General features: G+C 36.9%; 1 protein-coding gene across 3 annotated transcripts in view; it reads left to right on the top strand.

Moving 5' to 3' along the window:
• Window positions 1-27,610, top strand: part of ATP8B (ATPase phospholipid transporting 8B) — a 121,332-nt gene that overhangs the window by 46,104 nt on the left and 47,618 nt on the right. For 2 of the 3 annotated variants that reach the window (XM_090374009.1, XM_090374008.1), the window contains exon 2: window positions 25,940-26,036. The exons of the other annotated variant lie outside the window; for it this stretch is intronic. The gene's annotated coding sequence lies outside the window, so the exon portion shown is untranslated. The remainder of the gene's footprint in view (window positions 1-25,939; window positions 26,037-27,610) is intronic. 3 annotated transcript variants of the gene reach the window in all.

Below are 27,610 nucleotides of genomic sequence, written 5' to 3'. Positions count from 1 at the left end.
ACTTGGAACTCTTTGACTTCCTCTTTTTGAAACGACTTTCCCCAGTCCAACTTTCCTAACAGTGAGGTAATTTTTCTTGGTGATTTTAATGTTCACAATTCCAGCTATCTTCCGTTTTCTAGTCACACAGACCAGCTGGTCGAGATGCTGAAGCTTTGGCAATTACTAATGACCTCACACATATTGTTCATTTATCTACACAGCCAACACTCGATCTTTTTTTCACAAACAACCCTTCCAAGTACACGGTCGAAGTGAGTGGCCCTCTAGGCACCTGGGATCACAACTTGGTGATGGTCTCTTCTCCTAAGAAGCCTTTCTCTTGTGGCCGTTCTCAACAGGTTTGGGATTACAGGAATGCAAAATTGGATGATCTGCGAGATTTCTTTTCCTTGATTAGATTACTGTTTTAAATCTTATGCCAACGTTTGCTCAGACGTGTCAGTGAAATTCTTGTCGGGATCAAATCTTTTATTCCACACTCCACCTTAAAATGTCGTTATTTTTTAAACTTGGTTTTCCAATAAATGTGCTAAGGCTGTTCAAGATAATGTTGCATATCTCAGTTGGCTTGCATCCAAATGGATTGGTTCCTTTTTTGCCTACACTAAAGCTCTAAACAACTGTAAAGCAGTTATTCATCAATCCAAACTAAATTTTTAACAGGCTAAGAGTAAAAAATTGCTTCTTGTCCAAACGGTACTCTAGCTTTCCGATCTCTTGCCAAAGCTTTGGCAGCAACTTTGCTCATCTGTACTCCCACCTCTGTTAAAACTTGATGGTTCTATTGCCACCTCAGCTAAAGATAAAGACGAACTGTTGCATCCTACTTTTCTTCTAACTATTGAATTCATGATATACGTAAACTACCTTCTGTTGTTTCCCGTTCACTCCATTCAATGCCTTTTGTGGTCTTCAGTCAAAAATATGTTAGAAGAATTTTGAACAATCTTGATTCCAAGGAAGCTCCAGTTCCTGAGGGTATTCTTCAGTTGTTCTCAAAACCTATGCTACTGAGATTGCTCCTGTTCTTTGTCGCCTTTTTACACTTTCTTATTCTACTGGTGTTTTTCCTTCTGCTTGGAAATTTTCTTACAACCAGCCAGTTTTTAAAAAGCATGACAAATCTCTCCCATTGCGGTTCCTCCTACTCTTTCTAAAGTAATGGAGAAATCCGCCAATTCCTAAATTATCTAGAAATCTTCCATTTGATCAATGATTACCAATATGGATTTCGTCAGTGTTGATCCACTGGTGATATACCGGCTTGCGTTACGTATCGATGAGCAAATTCAATGGAAAAGTTTGATGATACCCTTGAAATTTCAAAGGCATAAACGTCTTCTAAATAAGTTTTCATCTTATGGATTCCAAATATATTCTGTAATTGGGAATCCAATTTTTTCTCTGACCACTCATTGCGGGTGATCGTAGATGGCTCCCTATCTTCTAACTTCATCATTAATTCTTCTGGTGTTCTCCAAGGTTCAGTTCTTTCTCCCACTCTTTTCTCTTGTATATTGATGTTCTGCCATTGACCGGAAATCCTATTCATAGTTTTGCTGTTGATAGCACATTGAATTCCACCTTCAAGTTTGAGAAACCTTGCCCTGCACAAACAGCTTCAGCATCTCAAATATTCAATACCATTCATTAAATGTTAATCTTCAAGTAATTTCTCCAATGGGGCAATGATAACTTAGTTAATTTCAATCCTTCTAAAAGTCAGTCCTATCTTATATCTCGCAAAAAAGGATTATTTTGCTTATCTACGACGACCCTACAAATTTCAAACCCGCACTCCCATGGAATGTTGTTCCGACATCTGGGACAGTGCTGTGATAACCTCTCTCAGGCTTCTAGACTCCATTCAAAAGAAGGTAGTTAGGTTAATTAATGACTAAATGAATTTTTGGGCTAAAGCCTCAAACTATGTGGAAGTTTGACTAGCGTACGGTTTAGTGGAATTGTTAGCCTTCTCCATTGTGAAGCGTTACTTATTCCAGGTAGTGCAATATATAATTAAAACGATGCCAATTTATCTACTTCGGTAGTTCACTACATATAAAAATGATGCAATTGCCCTCACCCGTACGTGAATTAATGACCCACTTCTTACAAAATCTCTCCACTCTCTGTTTCATAGACCTCTTTCTGCTGAATGTCTTTTCTGTAGATACTTCCATGGGTATTGTTCTTCTGTAATTGCCGCTCTCTTTTCCAGACCAGTCCAAACACGTGTTGCAACCAGTTATCATTCTTTTACTGTCCAACTTCCAACTCACAGAACCAACTTTTCATCTTCCTCATTTATTCCTTCAACTTCCGTTTTCTGGAACAACCTCCCTTCATACGTATTTCCTGAAAATTGCAATCTACAGAATTTGAAGTCTAATGTTAACAAGTATCTTCTTTCGTCTTCTCAACATTCAACCTACTCATGGTACTAAGCAGGTTCTAATATCTTTCGTGCTTTGGAGTTTCATAAAATATATACACAAGTAGATAAGCATGCAGCAGGTCGATAAATCTTCAGTTTCCTAATGATACTACTTTCCAGGCTTTGTTTACACCGTTGGTTGTGGAGTGCTTTATTTCCAGCTGTTTGCATTATTCTCTTTTTGTTCTGTTACATCCCCCACGCATAATATCCTTAATGGTATATACTTGAATTCATATTCAAGTATAATAGCGATGACATTGTTGACTTAAAGACTACGAGATTGGTCTACTTCCTTTTATACCCCCTCTTCTTCCCTCAGGATAATAGTTTTGCGGGCCCCTTGTCACTCGTTTAGAGAGACTGGGTTAGAGTACTGTCGATGACTGGAAGAATTTCTAAAAGGTCTTTTCAATTGGAACTGTAGTTATCGGATCTCACGCGGAGGGATTAGGGTTCCCTAAGTTATTCGGGGGTTTTCATACAGCGCAACATGCAAATATATCCATGAATATACAGTTGTGAGACATAATGCAGAATGGTGAAGTATGGTCAAAGTTGTCACTATCTCCGATGTCAAGGCTCTGTTATTCTTATCCCGTTTGTTTCTGGAGCTCTTTGAGCAGTCTGACATTGTTCTTGATCGTATTATGAGAATCGATTTGTAATAGTAGAGAAGAAAATACTAATACTAGCCAATGACCAACTGCGGCGTAGAGGTTATTGCGATTGAATAAGGCAACCTTGGTTAACCAATCGATTCTCGCAAGATCTCGACAGATTCATCGTAGATATACTGTAGAAAGTTGGCTAAAATTTGTAAATAAGCCTCGAATCCTAATGGTTCCAGACTTTTCGGACACCCTGTAGAATGTCAATGATGGAAGTGCAATACTAAGAGAACTCGTAGTAAAGGTGTTGCATATGATAATAAAACTTTGGTTCGAAATCTAAACCTGTACGAGGTTGAATCAATAAATATCAGCTGAATTGAAAGGCCTGACAAATCAGTCCTTTCGAATAAATTCATCGGCGTGTTTAACTGTATATGGTACCAGGTCTAACAAGCCGATAAACATCCACTGCACTGGAGTAACCATTGCTGATTAGCTCACATCATTTTTCCATGTATTTAAATAGCCTGAAGGAACAGGGCTATAATTAGCCTATCATTTTCCATTGCAAGGTTCCTTTCTCATAATTAAATATTTCGTGCGTCCATTTTCTCACACTCCTTCCAACCTATTGATGTTTGCCCTCCACCCATGGAAGAGATTCTACCACTTTGACTTTATAATTGGAATAATGATTTTCTTGGAAAGTCATTTTCTGTTTCTCGAATTAAAAAAGAAAATCGGTTATAAAAGCAACACATTTTACTTACTGTCAATAATTACTAAAATATTAACAATATTGGCTGGAAATTTTTATCAAACGTGATAAGTTTCCTTAAAAAAGTGTGTTCAGTACTTCGAACTAACTCAGTCCTTTAAAAAGGACCTAAAGAATCTTTGCGATGATGCTAAATATTCCATAATTTTTGCACTAGCCACTGCACATAATAAAACAATAATTCTAAAAAAAAAAGTAAAACAAGTTTCCAGTATTGTGTCACGCGAACATCGCTATAGCAATAGGATTAAAAAAATAATAATTAAAAAGTGATGTTTTCCTTAGCTGTATCTCATATTACTTATTTACAACATCGGTTCTCTTAAAAGCATGTTGCTTTTTACAGTAACGACTCGTGGAGTTGTTATTCATTTTCGATCAGTGAAAGGTTTGAGTAATCGAATTGGGTCGCTGCAAAACTTTCACAGGGTAAGCTATTTTTATTTGTTATTCTCGAATCTTTTCTTTATTCTCTGAAACTATACAAAGCCTCCTTTTATACATCTTTTCATTTTTCAATAAAAGTCCTTGGATGACGAATCGTATAGGTTGTTGCTAACGCCAATGGCTTTCAAAACAACTGCGATTGCTCAGGTGATTCTGTTCTTTTTCAAAACTACAATTGTTGTTTATCATTATTAATCATTAGATGTTTCGAAATGCATTCATTTCATATTATTTATCTACGAGGGGTTTCCGAAAAGTAAGTTAACATGTTTTTTTTCTCTCGATGATATTTAATAATACGAAGTTGAAATTACACACCAAGAAATAAGTGAACACGCACCACTTCTCCACAAAGTCTCCAGTTTTATTGATGCACTAGTCCCAACGATGGATCGGTTTATCAATATCAGTAATGAAGAAGTCCGTGCCCACACGCAATAACCAACATTGCACCGATTGATGAACTTCTTCATCTGTGTTGAAATGCTTTCCTGAAAGGTGCTTTTTCAGAAGGCCGAACGAATGGAAGTCTAAAGGCCCTAAGTCTGGGCTGTAAGGGGGGATGTGACAGTTTCCCACCGATTACGACGCAACCACTTACGAGTAGTGTGTAGAGTTGCGTTGTTGTGCAACAAATTCACACAGCTTGCCAGGAGTTCTGGTCGTTTGTGGCTCTCAGTTTTTCCAACGTTGCACAATAAAACTGTGCATTGATTGTTCCTCCCTTCGGCAAGAAATCCACCAACAGAACGCCTTGGCGATCCCAGAACAATGTGGCCATGACTTTTCGGACAGTTTTTAATTTTTTGCGCACAGGGGATTGTGGATGTTTCCAGGTCATGGAGTCTTGTTTGCTCTTCGGGATAAAGTGATGAACCCACGTTTCGTCTGCTGTGACTATGCGAGCGAGAAAATGCTCTCATTCGTCGCTGTATCGCAATAGGTTCTCCAGACACATCCTCATGCGTTTTGCTTTGTCCTCCTCTGACAAATTGTCTGGGCACCCAGCGGCAGCACACCTTTTAAAGCCAAGGACATCGTGAACAGTCGACTTACTCAGGTTCACTATTTGTGCAATTTCACGAAGTTTCACTCGCCTGTTTTCAAGAACGATGCCCTTAATGCGCGAAATGTTGTCTTCTGTCTTGCTCGATGAAGGCCTGCCCGCCCGATGTCGATCTTCAATGTCAACGCGGCCCGTTTTAAATTCATTGCACCAAAAACACACCTGCTTCTTTGTCATCACCTTTTCGCCATACACAGCAACCAGTTCACGGTGAATATCACTTGGTGAAGATCCTTTTGCTTGCAAAAAGCGAATAACTTCACGAACACCTGTTTTGGACCACACTCGCACGGTAGCCGCCATTTTGCAACTGGATTTTGCTGTGGGGCGACAGTACCCCAACACTGCACTGGCGTTGTTTTTGGACGTTATTAACGGGTCTATCTGTCCACCGTGTTTCATCTCATTCTCTTTCACCATTATTAAGAAAACCAAATGTGTTACCTTACTTTTTGGAAAGCCCTCGTAGTAGGAGACTTCAAAGCCTTGAATCGGTGTTTTTGGCATAGAGGATACATGCGATTACACTGTACCAGTTGACCAGCTAAGCTGATATTAAAGATTAAAAACTGTTCGTTGGCCAATCGATATTGATATACACTATGTTATCAAAAGAATAGAATTATAAAATAATATTGGAACGAACTACATCGTTCCAACTGTGGAAGTGTGGTGGTGTGGGGATACTTATAGTGGTACAGAAACAGCATAATGAATACTATGACGATTTTAGACAACTTTACATCGCCTTCGCTGATGGAATCTTAAGATGACGGGTCCGACATGTTTTGGCATAAAGCGGAGTGCATAACGTGGTTTGGTAGAGTCTTCACAAGCTACATTAAAAGATTTCCTGTGTGAGGAATGGCAAAATATTTCTACCGAAACTTGCCAAAAATTATGTCCACGCGGAAAACTTAGTTTTCCGCGTGGACCATCTTGTAAAGTCAAAAAACTGGCATCATAATAAAATTGTATTTTCTCATAAATGTCTCTTGGTGGGTCCTAATAATTTTGATGATATTGCCAGATGAATTTCAATTGGCTTTCCAATGTCGAGTGAGAAAAATTCGTTGAACTTGCACGGCCGCCGCACTCATTTTTCAAAAAAGAAAAGTGAGGTATCAAATTTTATTAATTAACAGTAGTATTAATAGTGTCTATTGGTTTCTTAGGGGGGGAAGTCATTTGTTCATCAGTATAGATAATTTCTTTTTGTCCTCAGCGAAGGGTACAAGAAAAAAAAAAATTGAGAAGCTGAGTTCCAGATGACTGAATACCAGTGGCCCCCCTGCCTATCTTCTTCATTTATTACTTTCTTAGATAGATTAACGGCATATTGATTTTTAAGGAGGTGGAGAAGATTATTCTCCAAATGTCAGCTTGATGGTATCTTTGTATATGTGTGGTGCTGTGTGCCATTATTAATAGATCAACAACCATTTATACCCCATTCTCAGGGGAGAGGAATCGAAATTTTGGAGCCTCTCTTGTCTTACTGATTGAAAGTCACAACACGACTTGTCCATAGTGAATAATAATAGTAATTATGGATATTAATGGTAGATTCAGAGGGGTGTAACATTTACTGACCCCATTGCCAGTAAATATTTTATGGTATTTGTAAAGTTTTAATGCGATGCTCAGGATATATTTTATATTTCGAACTGCAATAACTATATCATATTAATTATACCTATACTAATAAGCTACGTTTGCTCAAAAATTGTTGATTATCTTTACTGTTCTCAATCGGTTAATTCATTTAATTTTATATTCATTATCTTCATTGGATTAGATTTTGTTCTTCGCACATTTCAGCTACTTACGTTATTAAAAATGGCGTTAGAGATGCAAATTGTACAGTTGGACATAAAGGTCATGAGAAATGGGCACGTAAAGGAAAGCTTACACGCAAATCCATAACAGGTACAAGCGTACTGCATCGTCCATAGAAACCAGTTAGCCTCGACACTCATTAATATCCACAGAACCTCTTTTAGCTTTATTCTCTGAAGTGTAGCAGACCTGGCACGGATACAACCATGTACATCTCCGGTACTTTCACTTAGAGATTTTCTTTAAGATCTTATTTAAAAATGAATCGTTTCATTGTAATAACTATACAGTACTTCGGTTTAATACTTAAAAGAAGCTTGTAATGACTTTGTAGAAATGACCAGAAAGATAAAAATCATTTCGTTTTAATTATATTACTAATAAAGAGATAAAGCTATCATTGAGTTATCCAAGTCGGTTGTTGTTATTGGATTTTTGGGAGCATTAGCGGCCATATTGCTCGGTATGTACTGTCTGTAAATTGTGTGTGTTCTGTGGTCGATTTTCTGTTTTGCTGGATGAAAAATCCGAGTTTCTTCGAGAAAAAACCACGCTACCATCTGCTGAGACCGACTAACTCGGCCATATTATGAAATAGGCCGATAAAAATTCCGCTCGTTGCCGACGGGACTCAAACCCAGGTCTTTTCCACCCAGTGTGGAGAGGACGGCGATTCTACCAACTGTGCTACCCACGAGAACTTGTCCAAGCTGGAACCCACCTGTTCAGAAATGGCTTAACCATTCGTTGGCCTCTATAAGTCACTAATTAAGTTGTTATACTCGGTTATTAACCAGGTTTAAATGAAGTTTCTCCTATTAATACCAACACACAAAAAATGTTTATACGGTATTAATAAAGCCAGTGTTCTAAAATGGCTTATTAGCCTTTAAAATGGCAGAAAAAATGGCTCAAAGTTACTCGCGTTAGATCCATTGAGTCTATACAAGATTGACTTATCGGAATTTATAGATAAGTTGATGAGTTGGATTAGTTACAGTAAATTATGCAAAATGTGTGCATGTATAGCGTTTAAAGATCGTTAAAACTGAATTAATTTCTTAAAGTTGTAATATCCAGGAGAACTTAATCACTTAATCCAGAATGATTTTAAAAGAATATTTTTAGCTACTTTATATTCTAAAGTAGAATTACCAGAAATGGTGGTAATTCTACTACGTATCTCTTGTTTGGATTCCAGCAAGACTGACTTAAATATTATTGAAAAAGTTCAGAAAAAGCATGGTTAAATTTTTGTTTTAGGACAGGAGTATCATATCAATCTAGACGCTACCAGGATTGGCCCACGCATTATGGTTTAATTTCTCTATAGAGAAGCTAAAGTTCTTTGAGTCTGCTGCAAAAAATTAGTAATTGGAAATATTCAGCTGTGTAGACTGTAATGTCTTTTAAATTTTTACCATCCATCCAGACCATTTTATTATTCTAGATATTTAAACTCATTGTTTCTTAACAGAATGATTCGCTCAGCTGACCAGCTAAATATTGACCTATTCATTAATAATTTCAAACCGAAGAAACAATTAGAGTCCCTTAGACTGGAAAAGTAGCCAATCTCCAGCGGAAGTGCAGTGTTTTCCCTCATGAATTATTCCAGGTTTGTTTCCTTCACGTGTATTCAGGACTAGAAAAAACAGCCCAGAACACACGTATAATTTGTATAAATCTCCAGGGTTAAGGACCTGTCTTTGGACAGAGTACTCTCCATCATTAGCTCCTCACCACGAATGAAGCTATTAAAGTTTTACAACTTCAGACTCGTTACTCAAAGAAGGTTCGGTGCCAGATGTACAGCAACAGGACAGTCATAAATTACGCAAAACACCCTCATAGCCATAAATTAATTTCATAACTCACAGTTATGTTGTCATCATTTATTATTTTAATGGCATAACCAGTTTAATGTAGCAAAACCAGTTTAATGTATTAGCCCTATAAAAGTTACTTCCATTCTTTAATACTGAAATTCGTCCAGAGTCTGAAGGTGCCAAGAAATACGTGGTTGGACAATCGACATTTTATTTCTACAAATATCAATAATAGGACCTTGGTTATAATTATATTTCTGTGCTTATAAAACTGGTTATTATTCAATCGTGGTAATGAACCTTCAATGATACTGTCTGAAGAGATTCAGATACAGAATAATAATGTTTGGTAATACTTGTACTTAAGTAATATCGGGAAGTATTAGATTTACACTATTGCTTACAAATATCACCATTAAAAACAAATTTAAAAATATCACATTCAATAATTAACGTTTCTCAGACATTACAGTAGAACAGCGGTTCCCAACCGGGGATTCGCACTAAAAATTCTATAATGGCGTCTGTTAGATTTATATAGGTATATTATTGTAAACTACGAAATATAACTAATAATAAACAATAAAGTAAAATTAAATAAAAAATAAAGAATTTCCAAAGAAAGAAACCACATCTCCCTCAATTCCTTAGAATTAGTTTGCTATCTTACAGTATATCATGTTAAATAAATATGTTTGAATGAGGAAGATGGTTGGTTGGTTCTGTGAGTTTGAAGTTGGACAGTAAATGGATGTTGACTGGTTGCGGCACGTGTTCGGATTGCTTTGAAAGAGAGAGCGGGAATTATAGAACCCAATTCAGAAGAACAGTGCCCATGGAAGTATCTATAGAAAGGTCTGTGAGACAGAGAGTGGAAAGACTCTGTTAGATATGAGACTGTTGCGCGTCCTCCCCACACCAGGTGGAAAAGGCCCGGGTTCGAATCCCGTCGATGACGCGAGGAATTTTAATGGACTTTTTTCACTCCTTGGCTGAGTTAGTCGGTCTCAGACAAAATAAATATATGGGTAGGTACGGGTGACCCTAATATCGTAATTTTTTTTTTTTTTTTTTGTTAGAGATGAGACATTAATTAACATAATTGCTCTCTTTTGAATGGAATCTAGAAGCATGGGAGAGGTTTTGGGGGCACCGCCCCAGATGTGGGAACAATATTCAATGGTAGGCCGGATTTGCGATTTCTACAGAGTCAACAACCGTTTGGAAGAAAAGTAACGCCGAGAGATAAAGAGAAAACCAAGTTTTTTAGGTTCAAAGGAAGCACTATTTGTAATGTGCTTGTGCCAAGAGAGATTAGAAGTCAGGGTAATCTCCAAAAGAGATATATCATTTTGCCTGGAAATCGGAGTGTCACCAAAGATAAGCATAGGAGCAGAAGAATCCTTTTTGCGAGATATAAGACAGAACTGAGTTTTGAAGGATTGAAATTATGTTATCTTTGCCCCACTGGAGATGGTAGTGGATATTCGAGAAGTTGAAGCTGTTTGAGCAGGACAAGGTTTCTCAAAATGGAAAGTGGAATGCAATGTGCTACCGCCAGCAAAACTATGGATAGGATTTCCGGTCAATGGAAGAAGGTCATTGATATACAAGAGGAAAAGAGTGGGAGAAAGAACTGAACCTTTGGGGGACACTAGCATTAGTGGAGAAGTTAGAAGATAGAGAGCCGTCTACCATTAACCAGTGAGCGGTCAAAGATAAAACTGGATAACCAATTACAAAAAACAGCTGACAAACCATAGGATGGAAGCTTATTTAGAAGAACTTTATGCCAAGCACGAGCCTTGGCGATGTCAAGTGCAACTGTTTGTCTTTCACCAAACGTTTCCATTGAATTTGTCCATAAATGGGTAACATAAGCCAGAATATCACCAGTGGATCGACACTGACGGAATCCGTACTGGCGATCGTTGATCAGATAGAATATGTGTAGATAGTTTAAGAGTTTGCGGTTAATTGATTTCTCCATTACTTTAGAAAGAGTAGAAGTAATTGCAATGGGACGATAATTGGATGGGAGAGATTTGTCACTCTTTTTAGGAACTGGCTGGATGTGAGCAAATTTCCAAGCAGAAGGAAAAACGCCTTTTTAAATAAGAAAGTGAAAAAAGGCGGCAAGAAGAGGAGTAAGTTCAGGAGCTGAAGTTTTGAGAACAAGTAGAAAAATACCATCAGGACCTGGAGCTTTCTTAGCATCCAGATTCATCAAAATCCATCTGACATTCTTTTGACGGAAGACCACAGGAGGCATTGAATGGAGTGTGCTGGGAATGGTTTGAGGTGATTTACCAAGAGCATCAATACATGAGTTGGAAGGAAAATAGGATGCTAACAGGTCAAATTTATCTTTGGCTGATGTGGCAACAGAACCATCTGGTTTTGACAGAAGTGGGAACAGAGATGAGCAAAAATTGCAGCCAAGTTTTGGCAAGAGACCAGAATGCTCGGCTACCATTAGGGCAAGAAGCAAGTTTTCTACTGTTAGCCTGCTCGAAATCTAGTTTGGACTGATTAATAACTGCTTTATAAAGTATGCAAATTATAAATGACACTTAATAATAATTTTTATTATTAGGCTATGTCGCTTTTAAAAACGTAGTACTGGAAATAGTTTATAATAAAAATTCAGAAATATTATACGATTTCAGAGAATATAGGCTTAGTGGTTCGCTTTAAAAATATTATGTTGAGAGGGGTACGCTAAAAAAATTTTACCTTGAAAGGAGTCGCGAGTCAAAAAAAAAAAAAAAAAAAAAAAAAGGTTGTGAACCGCTGCAGTAGAATGACCAAATAATGAATTAATCATAACTAATTAATACAGAAACTTCAGCAAAATAAAACCTTTATTTAGCATAAAAGGGGATTCGCCAGTGTCAATCTGCATTTATGAAACAGGTGAATACCCACGTTTATTAGTTGCGGCACAAAAATTGGAATGTTGTGGTGGATGGGCAAGCACCTCCCATTGTGGGGTGAGGGGGTTGCGTGATAGTGTAACAAAAGCATCTTTTCTTGAAAGTGTCCTTGGACACGCTTACAGTTTCTGGTGAATTTTTGTGGGTTCAGTCCCTTTGGTACACAGAAATCATCAGATAATTGCGCGCAGATTTAAAATTTTCCACGATTGAAATAGAGCGGCCATTTTGGTTTAAGGTCTAATCAACTACTTCATTATCACTGTACTTTGTAATCTGGCAACCGTATCACTGGGTCACCATAGCGTTGTACCAATTTCTAAGCTAATCCCCCATTTAGAAATTGTTTAGCTACTATAAAAATTTTATGGTCTCTTCTGCAAATTTAAAAATGCATATGGCTTAATTAATAACATTTTTTTTTAAATTTTTTTCGATGTTGTTCTTTGTATTTAAATTGATTAAAATAATATATTTCAATATGATTAATGTCCGAATAAGCTTTTCCGTTCAACAAAATACTGTTAATGCCTTTGCCATCTTAACTTTTATGGAAGAAGGGCGAGGCTTTTCTCAATCTTCCAATTATGATCTTTTCTTGCAACCATTTTATTTTAAAAAGAAATACAGATGAAGGAGTTTACTTATGCATGGGTAATGGCATTTAGCCAAGAAATATCTTTTAGATGAAATACAGATGATTTAATTTAACAAATTTTTCTTGGAAACAACTTAATCCCTGGTCTGTGGCCGTCACGGGCAGGTGGCAACATAAACTGCATTTTGTACATCCTATTATTATTATTATTATTGCAATAAAGATTTCGTGTTTTCATATATACGAAATTCAGACTTCAATGCTATCATTCTGTCATGTCAGGTGTTCCAATCCCAGGTACAATACAAAGAACACAAAGTGAAAGAGCTCAAAAATGGTTTTATTTTTATTATTTTTTTAAAGCATTCAGCACCAGACTGAATGCACCGATCATACCGTTCTAAATGTTGATTTGTACAGTGCCATGTTTCATTAAAAATTCTTTACAAGATGTACAGAATGGGTGGGGCATTGTTGTGCAACAAGAACCAACTGTCTTTCTCTCGAAATACCGACCTCATCCGGGATATGCGTTTCAATAGTCTTTGAAGCAAATGTAGGTAGCATTGATTCTTTCAGTTACAAATTCCTTACGAGCCATACCCTGTTTGTCTAAAAACGTAATCAGCATCGTCTTGATCCTGGATTTCTGTAAGTGAAACCTTTTGGGCCTTTATGGTGATTTTGAAGTCCACAGCATGCTCTGACGCTTCGTCTCTGGGTCATACTGAAGCACCCAACACTCATATTCAGTGACAATACAGTCGAGAAAATTGGGATTGTCTTGACAAATCTGGATAAAGTTTTCGCATGACTTTCTTCATTGCTTCTGCCCTTCCGCGAGGATATGCGGCACAAATACTTCACAAACCTTCCTTTTCCCTAAATCTTCATAGAGAATTTGACGAATCGTCTCCTTATTCATATCCAACTCATCAGTCGTCATTCTAAGGGCCAAGAGACGATCTCCTGCCAAAATTTCCAAAACATTTACAACTCTGTCCTCATTTCGAGCAGTCTAATGGACGTCTACTTCTTGGATCATCGCGAACATCCTCAGGTCGGTCCGAACTGCTTGCTGCATGGAAAAAAACTTATGTCATTCTATCGGGATTTTTAATCATTTTCCATTTGTTTCATCATTAAAAATGGCCAATAAAAAGAAGAGTCAATGCCCAAATGAAGATATTATGAAGAACCATATATGGCTGGTAATTGATTAAACACGTGTTCATAAAGTTGTATGCATCATCGTAATTTGCTATAAGTTCGATGATTATCTCTTTAATTTTGTATTGTTAATGCTATATAGATTCACTTAATTCCTCGTTAATGTTACATCAAATTTGTATATCTCCACTTTTTATAAGCACCTCTTATGTTGATTCGTAACCACCAATTTGTAAGAAGTATCTTTCATCGTAATTCATGTATCTAAACTGTTAACAACCAGTCCTTGACTTATTTTTATAAATTAGGGCTAATTGGCAATGGGTATGATAATTAGGGCCTCAAAGAAAAGGCCTATTGCGCACGCTTTAAAGAATTAAGTGTGATGCAACGTGTCCACCCTTTTGTCTCTAAAAGAGAAACAAAACATCCACTTAAGAATAAATGCTAACTTTCGAAAAATGGATATCTCTAAGTAGCGTTTTTTGGTTGGTTTTCAAAATGAGGCATGACACGACTAGTTTTTCCTTCTTTACTATCTTGCAATTCTTCAACACATTACGGTGTATTGCTTATTGAATAATATTAGATTTTTAGTGGTATATTACAATTCTTATCTACGTTTCTATAAAAACTCTTTATCAGAGTTCTAATAAAAAACGAATCGCGCAGCTCAGAGCGAGTGTACCTGAAAATGTGAACAAGATAAAAGTCATCAAAAGTGATATGAGACGAAAGACACCGACAACTGGGACATCGAACGTTAGCCGTTTAACTAGAGAACATAAAAGAATATCATCAAAGCACATTAAACTGAGAATGGCTAAGCGCAAGGTCGGGGATTTATTGCATGTTACAAGCGAAGACTATCCAACGCACGAAGCAGACAGAAAACCAAGTTAAATGACGGGTATTATCAACTTAACAAGAGGCTTTTAATCAAAAGCAGTAGTTTTGTTCTGATCTGACACGAAATGGATAGCGAAGTGCTTTTAGTTAGTGGAATCTTTTGGGCTGAGTTTTATATACCATCAGGGACTTGGAGTGAATAGCAGATATACGCTTTTATTATTATTCCATTAATTAAATCATTTTATTTGGCCCCTAGAGACAGAGGGCGTATCAATATTTAGATAATAGACAAAAAGTTAAAACAAAATAAAAGAGCAAATATATTAAAACAAAAACTAAACGACAAAACATTTTTCACGGATTTTTCGGTCTTTTGCTGCATACTGGATCTTGTATTCTGGTGTCACAGTTCACTTTGAATTCACGCGGTCTCGTTCTTGATGTACCAACTTCTTTCTGCCTGATTTCTTTCTTTTAGGGTTGCATCTTCTCTTATCTTCTCTTCTCGTTGCTAATGGTGGGTCTCCAACAATAACAGCTTTCTGAAAATGGAAGATTACCTGTTCTTCCCCACGATCAGATTGACTAAGAAGCCCCAGGAAAGATAGTAAACGTTGTAAAGTTATTTTAATGGTTAGGACTACTACTGTAACCATAAACTTAAAATTCATGACTGGTGTAACCTTCCGCTCGAAGGGTTACACCAAAGATAACAGAAAAACAAAGAAGACAGGAAAAAAGATTGCTATTTAGAAAGAATCACATTTTCTTATAGCAACTGAATAATCGCGTAGATGTTGGCTCGCTCACAGACTTCCTTTTCTTATTCTGTGTTGAGTGCCGCAAATGCTACTCTCTTATCGAAGGGTTAGCTTGTACAGGTGCTCACGTGACAAGTGTGATTTACGAACCGTAGAAATTTGAGGTAAACTTGGCGATTGCTTGCTTCCATCAAATCAAGATTTGCTGTTAAAAGAATGCACGTCGTATGACTTCGGTGAGTAATATTTCACTTATATATAAACAATCTATTTTGTAATAATTCGTGCGTTACTTGCTGGGATCACCATCATATGAATTTAACATATGATGAAACGATTGGCAGTTTTTCTTTCTTAAAAATGCTTTGATTTTCAAAAGAGACGAGCCTTGTTCCAATAGGGACCTACATTTTCCAAAGTGGCACGTTTCCTAGTCTGAAGATTGTCTAAAGAGCAAGGTTTTGTTGAATAAACAATAGTGCTAACATGTTCCCATAGAAAAAATTCCGATGGGCTCAAATCTGGTGAACGTGGTGGTCAAGAGATCGGTTCACCTCTTCCTATCCATCTGTTAGGAAATTTTGCATTCAGAAACTGCCTAACACTGAGGGCAAAGTTACAAGGTGCACCATCTTTCTGAGGCACAGTATTACCTAAAAGTCCTAAACGTGTTAGTTCAGGAATAAAGTAATAATGCAGCATTTCTTGGCCTTTCAGATCGTAGTTTATCATTGATGGAACCTGTTTCTTTAAACTTTTTCATCCAATTAGTTATAACAGATGATATTATCGTCCAGAAAATTCTTATAGAATTTTCTGGACGATAATATCATCTGTTTATCCAACTTTCGTGTAGGTGTTGACGTCATTATGGAAATTAAGCTTCCTTATTAAAGTTTCCTTTCCCCCCATTTGATAATAAAGTTAATTAGCTTTGTTTTACTCCCCTGGGATATCCTTGGAAAATTATAATGTCGTTATTGGGTAGAGACCGCTTTAAGGACAAAGAAAAGAGAAAAGTTTGGTTTTGTTTTTATAAAGTACTATAATTGTTCTTGAAGATTGGATGACTTGCTATGTTTCGTTCCTGTAAGGATGTGGTGTTACTCTTTAGTTGAAAAACAGGGATTACAATTATTTCAAGTTTTTATAACTTATTTACATTAAAAAATTTGAGTAAGTTATTTTCGAATACCGACTATCTTTATTGTTCAAGTCTAAATCATGGTATTATTGACGGATACTGTATTATAGAGTACTATAGTAGAGAGAATTTTTTAGGCGGGTCAAGGTCAGCACATTCACGCTACAGTTCCACCCATTTTCATCAATAAACTGTTGATCTAAGAAATAAACTGCAGTTAGGGAAGAGGGGGCAGCTGACGAATGACCTTCAATTGTTTATAGAATTCTCTCCTATAAACATTTCGAATAAGAAAGTGAAAAAAGGCGGCAAGGACAGGAGTAAGTTCAGGAGCTCAAGTTTTGAGAACAAGTGGAAAAATACCATCAGGACCTGGAGCTTTCTTAGCATCAGATTCATCAAAATCGTTCTGGCATCCTTTTGACGGAAGACCACAGGAGGCATTGAATGGAGTGTGCTGGAAATGGTTTCTGCCTATACAGTGCATAGAGACTTTTGCTGCAGCAGCCAAAAAAAAAAAAAATTCCTTTTCGTTTATCTCTTCTCGTAAGTATCCAGCCATTGGACCAACCCCATGGAGGCGCTAAATCCAGTCTATAATTTTGACCTCCGATTCTAATGTCACTTAATACGTTTAAAATTTCATCTTTATTGCTCTTGTCCCTGATCAGCAAAGCTAGTCATCTATTGTAACTCAACTAGTAATAAAAATCTTCTATTCATTTTACTATCCTCCTCTCTCTGAGCCTTTTAAAACTCATTCAGCCTCTGAGGTGGGGTATTCCTGGATTGTCTTATATTATCTGGATGCTGGTACAGGATTATCCAATTAAAATTCAACCCTGTTTGAAATACTATATATATATATATATATATATATATATAACCAACTGGAACTCAAATATCTCCAAACGTAATCATAGTAACATCATAGTGGCCCAAAGCATCAGAAGGATTAACATATGCAATAATGTTAATTATATATATAATTTGCTAGTTCTTCCACCTAGATTCCAGAGGACACTACTTTTTTTTTTTGTTTTGATTCCGATTCTATTTCACTAACTCCCGGCTCCAGGGGCTCTTACGTCTACCAGCATCGGATAAATAATACACGTGCTCCACTTATCGGTCTTTTTAACTTCACGTTCACCGGTTGTAAGTATTCTTACATGTATATATTTTTCACTAGGAGTTTGTTATATATATATATTAACCATTTGGTCCTTTCTATCTATATTATGCCAATTCCTTACTATATCTTCAATTTCCTATTTTCAGTTCCAGTATATCTCCTACATCCTATACGATGCGATACTTATAACCATAAACCAGGATCCCTTTCTTTAAGGGACGGGAAGTTACCCTCCCGGTTTCTTCCCACGTACATTTGTATTCTTCCTTTTTTTATACTTTTAGCTACATACTATATAACTTGTTCACCTTCACATTGCATATTATCGGCTTTTGGCCCTTATATTATACTATTCCCAAATCACCTTACATAACTTCGGTATTATTATTATACTAAGAGATATTGAGAGGGTTAACCCTCGATGAAGTCCCTTTCAATATATCTACTAACCCATAATTAACACATTTTATAATTTTGTCCTATTATATTTCAATTTATGTTTTTTAGTTCATTACATTTTATGCTACTACTATTACTACTTTTTATGCTTTACTTTCACCTTATATTGTATATATAATGTACTTCTAGGTTTTGCCACAGTGCCGGCCTTGGCCTTTGCACGTTAGTTGGGCTGTTTTGACTTACAGGTCATTCTCAGACTGCACCTTAACTTACTCAGCTTGTGACCTCATTTCTAATCCGATGTTTTTACACTACCAAATTCTACTATATCAACCTCTATACATATGTATATATATTGTGTTTCAAATGGAACAGTGATCTGCAAAAAGACCTAAACCGCCCAAAAACTTCTCAATTCACTTCAAAAATATACATGGTCTCAGTTCCAATCTCATTCAGATTGGAACTAAGACCAAATCTCCATTTAATCTTCCAAGTCCCACTTCCTTTTTCTGAGAGAATCTTAATTATCGGTTTGTCTCAACCACCACTCATCTCAGTTTCCCTAAATTATTCGATGATTTATTGCGCTTTAAAGGTACTAAGTACTTAGGTGTTTGCTCACTCTGATATGGAATCCTAATCTGGAATCTCCTTTTATCTGATTTCCTTTTGCTGAAAATCCCTCTATTTCATTTCTATCGTTTTCCAACCTCTACAAATCATTCAAAGCTTTTTCACTTTCTTTCTTTGAAACTCGACTTTTTCCAATTTAACTTTCCTAACTGTGAGGTAATTTTCCTTAATGATCTGCTGATGCTTTGCGATCCCCAATGGCCTTACACAGCTTGTCTACTTGGCAATGGTCTCTTCTCCCATGGAAGAAAAAACAATCACCTTAAGCCTCGCTCTACCTCTTGTTTGGCATCACAGGAATGCGAAATGGAAGATCTGTATGGCCGACCGGGCTAGCCGAGTGGGTAAAGTACCTGCCCGGCAACCCAAAGGTCGCGGGTTCGATTCCCGCCTCGGGCTTGGATCAAAGTACTGCAAAAACCTTGGGAGGTGCAATATGGCCACAGAAGCCGATGCGCCAACAACTACCAAATCAATCAATCAATCAGATCTGTATGATTTCTATAGCTCTTTTGCTTGGTTGGATTACCGTTTTAGATATCCTGATGTTAAGATTTGCTCAGATCGTGTCAGTAAAATTATCCTTGTAGGGATGAAATCTGCATTCCTCGTTGCACCCTAAAGTCTTATCCTTTATCTAAACCTTGGCTTTTCCAATAAATGCGCTGAGGCTGTTCAAGATATGAATAAAATCTCCAGCTTCATATTCTGCCTAAATTAGTGCCTCGTGGTAGTACAATTGATATAATCACCGTCCTCCCCATAGCGGGTGGAAAAGGCCCGATTTGTAATCCCGTCAATGACGCAAGGAATTTTTATAGTCGTTTTTCACAACATGGTTGAGTTGGTCTGAGGCGACACTTGCGTGGTATTCCTCCCGGAAAACAGGCAAATCGACCACAGAACACAACGCAATTTAGAGACATAATATATACGGCACAATATGGTCTTGATGCCTGTAAACCATAGAATAGCAGCCTAAATTAAAGTCTGTCCAAATTCGATTTTGAACAGGCAAAGAAGTAGAAAATTGCATCTTGTCTAAATGGTAGTGTAGCCTTCGAATTTGTCGACAAAGCAGTTGGTCGCAGCCTTTGTCCATTTATATTCCATTGCGTTCGATGTGGAGTGGTGGAAACAAAACTTTAATTGGAATCTACCAGAGTTTCAAATGCTACGTTCTTCATTGCAGGTGTTAATGATTTTCTTTGAGGCCAATTCCTCTTCTTTTAGTGCATATCAGTGGCACGACTATCCCACTTGCAGAGAAAGCAACAATACTTAGTGTAAAGTGTAACCCTTTTGTAGTTTTAATAAAATGGCGATTATCTTTAAATCACGATTTGATAGTGTACACCTAAGAGGGCGTTCTCCATGTTTGCCTTTTTTTTTTTTTTTTTTTTTTTGTGGACAGTATACCCAAGAGGTATTGAAGGCGACATATTTCCATTGTCTAATAACACAGCCTAAAGGGGATAACCTTAGAAGCGTTTATAAATAGTCGCCATTCGTCTGGAACGTGCCTCCTGTTCATTGCTGCCATTTAGACCATCAACATCCTTGCAAACAGTTCACCTTCTGTTTGATAGAATTTATCATAGTCTTTATTTCGAGTACAAAATTTTTGTCACTTTCACAGAACGATCTAGAAGATTCCACTGTTGTAGCCTAGAGGCCAAAAGCTCTGCCTTATTCTTCGGCAGTTCGAGATCCCTGATGAGTCATTAAGCTCGTGTATATAAAGCTGATATTCATCAGTGTCTTCATCTTCATCAGAGTGTACAGAAAAACGGTCAGGTAGTTGTGCCGAGAGCCGTAGTTGATAATGTAGAGTAACTCGCTAATATGAAACCCCAATTGTAATTCGAAAAGAAGAGCCAATCGACAAATTTTAATGTGATTTTCGTGTTGAGCAGCTGAAATTAGTCTAATTCATTTTTCTTTTTTATAATTTCGATAATATATGGAAGAAAATGGGTGCCTCAAATTTTATACATACAATAAAATTATATATAAAAAATATGATTAGACATGGATTTTTTGCCATATCCAAGATAAAAACCAATTAATTCCTCATAAATATTTTCTCCTGTTATATATTGCTCGTTTATATTGCTTTGGATAATGTACAACGCATAAAATCAATGTCTAAATGCAAGAACGTAATTTTTTTTATTATTATTTTTTCCTCATACTGGTCCTTAAAATAATCTTCAATATTATAATAATGGGGTGGGTGTACTACCTGAGCGGCACGCTTAGATACCTGTCCTTGATATATTTTATTGAAGTCTAAGAACCGAATCATCGATTTTTCTTTCCAGGGTTTAGCAAACAGGCTCTTTCGTTTCAGCAGAATGCCATCTGCTCTATGACACTTTACGACATGCATTCTACGAACACGTCCCAATAAAAAAAAAAGAAAAAAAAAAACATTAATTGCAATAGCGATCATAAACTTGATTACATGTTTTCATCACGCATCACTTCAGCCCCCACGTGTGTATCATTTGAATGACGCATTTTGAAGGGGTCGTACGTGAGAAGTCACCTTTTGCCAATTGTTAAAAAAAAAAAAAAAAAAAAAAAAAAGCTAATAGATCAGTCTAAATTTCCAAATAGATAACAATGTTATCAGGGACATTTATAGGGGTTGTATAAGAATCGCCAAAAAGGTCACATTACAGAAGTTGATACAAGGTGCTAGAAAATATGGTTGGAGGGGATCATATATGACATCAGTACAACTTATGGTCCCCTCCAACGGCTAAAGAGGCCTGACAGCGGTGAACCATGGTCGATAGAAGAGTGTCTCTAGGATTCTGTGGCAACAAATCCCATTCTTCCACCAGCGCAGACCTTAGCTCACCAAGTAACTGAGGAGTTGGTTGTCGGCGTTCAAAGCGATGCCCAAGGGCGTCCCACACATGTTAGATCGGATTTAAGTCTGATGATCGTGCTGGCCACGGCAGTCTTTTGGATATCTGCAGTTTCAAGATGATCCTCCACCACTTGAGCAGTGGCGTCGTCGTGCATGTAAATCTGAGCCAACAGCACCCCTAAAAAGTCGTACACAGGGTTCGAGGATCTGTTTTCGGTATCTCTGCGCAATTATGGTACGCCTGTAAAAAACATTTCGTTCTGTTAATTTTGTCGAGCAGTGTATTTACTAACACATGACGGGGAGGATATTGGATATCTTGATGTTAGTTTCCTCCTTGCCAGTTATTTCTTCACCATGTAAATCCCCCTCCGCCATCTTTCTAGCCAGGAAGGGCTAGAAAGATAGCAGGGGGCTGCATAAACTATATTAATTTCACGTGATATAAGAGTGGTTTTAAATATAGTAATAATCCAAGTTCTTAAAATCTGAAGCGTGTCTAATTTCAACCAAAATCGTCTCGAGTTTAATTTCTCTTTTGAATAACTTCTTAAAGCTTCAGAAGAAGAGACGAGATTAATTTCGAATACTTAATTAACAACATTAATTACGCGTAATACTAACGTTGTCACTTTTGAACAGGGTGGGCTCCTTTACCTCCTGAACTGACTCCTTTATCAACCATGACTGTAAATATAGGATTGTCAGCTTTCAGCACGATATAATGTATGATAATACATGGGTTGTAATTACGTATTCGTTAACCTTGACAGCGAGGATAATAATAGCTATGGACTTTCCTCAGCTGTGTTCATTTTGGAAAATAAAGAGTACACTCCTAGTGAACAGCGATGTTTATGCTCTTACGTTTCGATTTCCGTTATTCTCTTAGTTCTGCCAGCTCCGAAGGCCACGACGCAGATGTCCCTTTATTTGACCAATAGCGTACCTCGGATATTTTATAGAGAAGAGTGTGCGTGAGGTGCTAAGACTCTTAAAGATTCCTTGAGCATCACGAAGAGTTGTGATTGTACCATAGAACAATGCTTTGGACGCATGCGTAGTATCCTTAGAATTTGTTTTGTGGCGATTGTAATAAATTTTGTGTCTCTGAAAATAAAATTGTTCATCCGAGGATATTTTAACTTTTTCCATCTTGTTAATCTCTGCTAGAATGTGTTCGGAAGAATAAAATATTTTTAAAAATGAGTTATATAAAAAAAATAAGAATCATCTTTAAAATCTCGCGGTGTTCCAAATCTAACTGAGTTTCTAAAATGCATTAAACGAGTTTATCGAAAGAATATTATTAATAATAAAGAGATCTGAGAAGTTAAAAATGACTTAGACGAAAAATCTTAAGAACCTCTTGATTTGAGTCGGATATTCTACTCGACTTGAAGACCGAAAAGATGTATCAGTAATAGATTGGTAGTCATAAAAGATTCACAGACTTTAATGCTAACAGTTAAATTATTTTTAGAATGTGCAAAATTTTATTTGTGTTTTTTTTTCTTCTTAATGACGTCAGAATTTTTTTATTTTTTATGGAGTTTCCCAAGAACGGTTGCTATGTTACTGAGTTCAACCTCGTTTCCGGAAGTGTACACCAAAAATAGCACACACCCAGCTTTTCAGATAAGGATGATCTTTGTATATCAGGTTACACCTTACGGCTTTTTTCGTCATATCCCACTACGACACAGTTTACCTCGTGCTTGTGTGTATGAGAGAGAGAGAGAGAGAGAGAGAGAGAGAGAGAGAGAGAGAGAGAGAGAGAGAGGGAGGGAGAATGATTTGGAAGAGCGGTTGGTCGACAAAAAGGAAGGAGATGAAACCAAGTTTCCTGATGACCTTGAAAGTTATTCGGCTGCATGGGCCATAATGTGGACTTCAAATACAAAATGTGATATATCTAGCCGGCCCAGAAAAAGTTCCTTTAAAAAATAGCAAAGCAGTCCCACCTACCAGTCAACAAATCTACTAGTGATCATAAAAATCTTCTACAATGTCCTCTCTAAAGTATATATTCCTCCAGAGGTAATGGGGATTCAAAACGAACATATTCAGATAAATAAGGCGTGTAAAAGTGTACAGGTAAAACCAAAGATTTTGCCAATATCTGGTACGAGTCGCTGTAAGGCTTCAAAATTCCAGTGAGCTATGATTGTTGGCTGCTAGGACAACGAGAGTACTATAGCAGGCCGTTTGAGCCTTCTCAAGTCAACAGTGTCCTCCGTTGTGAAAATAATGGAAGGCAAAGGCGCAAAATAAACCTGACATCGCAATTTCAGATGTTCATAGGATTGCACTGTCCATAGGGGGACAGTGCACAGAATTACCACTTAAGTGCCATGTTGTATATTGACATTTTGAACAATTGCATGGTATCTACATTCTACCAATTCTGTATGACCAAGCCTTTCATGTTCCAGCTTAAAAATGCTCCTTTCCATAAAGCCAGGGTTGTAGAAAAAAAAAAAAAACGGTTTGGGGAGAACAAAAATTTCCATTTGGCCTGGTCTTCTAAAATCTATGATTCCCATAGAACGAGTTGGGTTGCTGATTCAGGAGGAAGTCGCCTTTAATTATTGCGACTTCCACTGCACTGAAAGAGAAATGGGGCAAAATTCTATCAGCTCCTATGATCCTTTGCTCCTAGAAGCAATGGATCCTATGATCGAAGGATCAGCGTTGTTTTTCACTTCAAGATCCGCCTGCAATTCACTTATTTTTTTAGAGAAAACGTCACTTTTCAGCATTATTGGAGTCCGAATTTTTGATTGGATAATGTTTGAGCTGAGTTTTTTTATTTTATAAGTTCACTGATTCTTTTGAACGATCTAAGTAAGCTAATTATTCGTTATTTTGTGTATTAATTAATAAGAAAATGTTGCCTTTGTATATTTTTATTACCCATAAGTTTAATGTTCAAATCAGTTTTCAAACACACAATACTCAGAAAGCTTAATGATTATACTGTAATTTAGTTAGAGAAGGACACAGTTGGATGTAAGTAAATTTCAAGAATTCACCCTTTACCATGTGAATATTGTTAGTTTAGTAGTAAGAACGGGATAAAATTATTAAAACTTTGCTCAAGGTTACAATATCCAAGTTAAAAAGCAGCTATGCTTTTCAATTTCACATTTGATTTCGTCTTCAAGCCAGTTTTTAGAGGTTCTGAGATTGATGTTGTTGGACCACTACAGCAAACTGGAACCACTAAGAACAACGCAACTACAAATCTCCTTGATTGTTCCAGATGGTTCTCCCTCATTCAAATATCACTAAATGCAAGTTCTGTAGTAATAGTCTCACAAAACTAATTTCAAAACCCAAATCTTGCCCCCGAAGACGAATTTCAATATAACATTCAGGAACGTAGCCGCTTTTAATGTGAACCTTGGAACTGGTTAGAGAAAAGTTATAAGAAATTTACTCTTTCCTTGCTAGTAAATTAATTAAAACAATATTCAAGTTGTAAGTGAGATATCTTAAAACTTACAATAGATTTATACCATAGCTTTTCTGTAGTGATCGGTTGTGCTGAATCAAAGTTTTCGCATTCGATATAACCACCCTCTTGAGACAACATAAGAACAAAGGACACGACAGCCCCATGTGGCGATCCTAATCAAAGTTTAACTTGTTAAAAACATAACGTCTAGCCATAATACAGACAGTAATCATAGAAATCCCTGAAGATATAAAAGACGCACGCAGATCAGAACGTTGCTTGTGTTAAAATCAATTTTCGTATGTGATGTGTCATCGATGCATGAAAACCAAACTCTGCCTCGTGTCCTTATTACCACCGGAGGCTCACAGTCACTATGCACACTCTGTGACCTAATACCTTTAATCCCTTACTGCCACGAGCATGACAACCACTAGCCAAGTATGCCCGAAAGAGAGAAGGAAGCTAATAAAAGTGGACAATGAGGCATTGAAAATATTGCGTGACTTGACTATTCAAGTAGTACGAAACGGAAAAAGCTCTACCTCTAAGGTAACTGCTGAAACAAAATACTCACCTGCAACACACTGGCCAGAAACCTCATGCGAACATGTCCATCGATTTCTTTGCTAAATTTATTTCCCTCTTTTTTCAGTGCGTTGGCATATGCGCGTACTGCACCTATTCACCATGTCCGTCCGCATGTAACAACTCGACTTACAGTAGTTGGATTTAAATGAAATTGTATATTTGGGTCTCTTTAGAAAGATCTGTCAAACTAACTCAAATTTCATTAAAATCGAAAAAATAGAAAGCGATGCACAGAAACAAAATGTTCTCGGTTATAAAAGTCGATGTTTTTTTTGTTATAAATCACGAATTATTACTGTTTGTTAATGTCCTGAAATGTAAAGCACTGCGTATATTAATTAACTTGTTTCTATATTTCAGAGAACGCCATCTTTTCTAAAATGGGTCGAAGAGTGATAGGCTATTTTGGACTCTGTACATAAACAACTTATTCCATTCAAATGTAGCTGATGTTCAAGTGAGCGTCTTAGAAATTTAGTATTTATTAAGTTAATATTTTTATATTCTGAACCTGGGAGCATTTAGAAGGACGATGAACTTTGTTTGTTTTTGTTTCCTAACTCCTATAAAGAACTCATGGAACAATACAAAGCACGAGGGTTTTTTGACTTCATTGAAATTTAATAAAATTGATGAAGGCGGCACCACATCACTCCATATTTCACAAAACGTCTGGAAAAGCCTTTCCTTTGACAGCCATCATCAGAGCATAACAGGCAAGCCACATGTCATGGGCCAAAACATGAATTTGAGCCGCCGCAATTTGCCAAAGGAAGAGTCACGTGAACGGGAGACCAATTAGTTGGTAGAGCACTTGACGTGTTCCTCCACTGGCACGTAGCATGCTATGGTATGACACAGTCACTAGAAAAAACATCTTTCGATTGAAATGGTTTATTAAGAAAGCTTTTTAAACAAAGGGAAAGTTTTTAAAAAAGTAATAAGGGGTACTTTCATAGTAACCAGTTCCCTGATTCGTCAACCGGCCTTTTGAAATACAAAATCCATCCAAGGACTTCGATAGACTTTGTATTTCGAATTGCATATGTGAATGGACCTTTCTAAACCTAAAATTCTAGGAAATCATCAAGGGAAAGATTTGTGTTCATGAAAACAAACTCTTACTCAATCGCTTTCCCAAATACTGTATAATGTTCTTTGTGAAAGTTTGTACAACTTCATAAGTTTCTAGAATTGTATGACATTACTCCGGAAAAAAACATTATTTATTTAGAGAAAATGAGAGAATGAAAGTGTAATATCCAAGAGAAATAAAAAAAAAGTTTGTTGAAATTATTGATGTAAGAAGATTCATATTTTATGACGCGAAGTTGGAATAATTTCAAAACCGATAAAAATGATTCTGAGAGGAAATGGAAGTAGAACTTGGACACTTCGTCCATCAAAAGGTATTTGATTTGTTGGAAGAACAGACTACTCAGATCACTGTTTTAAAAAAAAAAAAACTGTCTTTTAGAATGTAGTGTTTCTTTTTTTTTTTTTAATATCCTGTTAAATCATGTGATATCAATCACAAGGTAAAACTGATCATTGAATTCTGACTGTTTTCTTGCATGATTGAAAACCACGTGAGCATAAATACCGGAAGAAACATGAAGTGTACCGGAAGTAGAAGTTTATTTATAGTGCCCGACAACCGGTGTTTGAAAACATTTTCTATATTTGTTGTTAATTAACGTTTCTTTAATTAAAAGTAATAATTTCGAAGCCACTTACTTAAATTCTCTGAAAAAATGATTTTTTACCATGGAATATTTTCACACATTTGGGTGCGGTGTCCCCATAACCTCTCTTAAACTTTTAGACCACCCAAAAGAAGGCTGTGAGGTTAACTGATGATTCCACACTTACAAACTCCCTCCACATCCTATCACACAGACATTTATTTTCTGCTGCATGCCTTTTCAACAGATGTGGCAACGTTTCTCTGAACTGGCGTGTGTAATTCCACCTCCCTCTTCCAAAACAGTCACAACATGTGTCTCAACTAGTCAACAACATTTCAGTGTC

This window comes from Mastigoproctus giganteus, chromosome 5 (genome assembly GCF_048544385.1).
Source record: "Mastigoproctus giganteus isolate SK-2022 chromosome 5, ASM4854438v1, whole genome shotgun sequence".
NCBI lineage: Eukaryota > Metazoa > Arthropoda > Arachnida > Uropygi > Thelyphonidae > Mastigoproctus > Mastigoproctus giganteus.
Note: the sequence above shows the minus strand (reverse complement) of the source record. Positions and strands in the feature narration are given on the sequence as shown.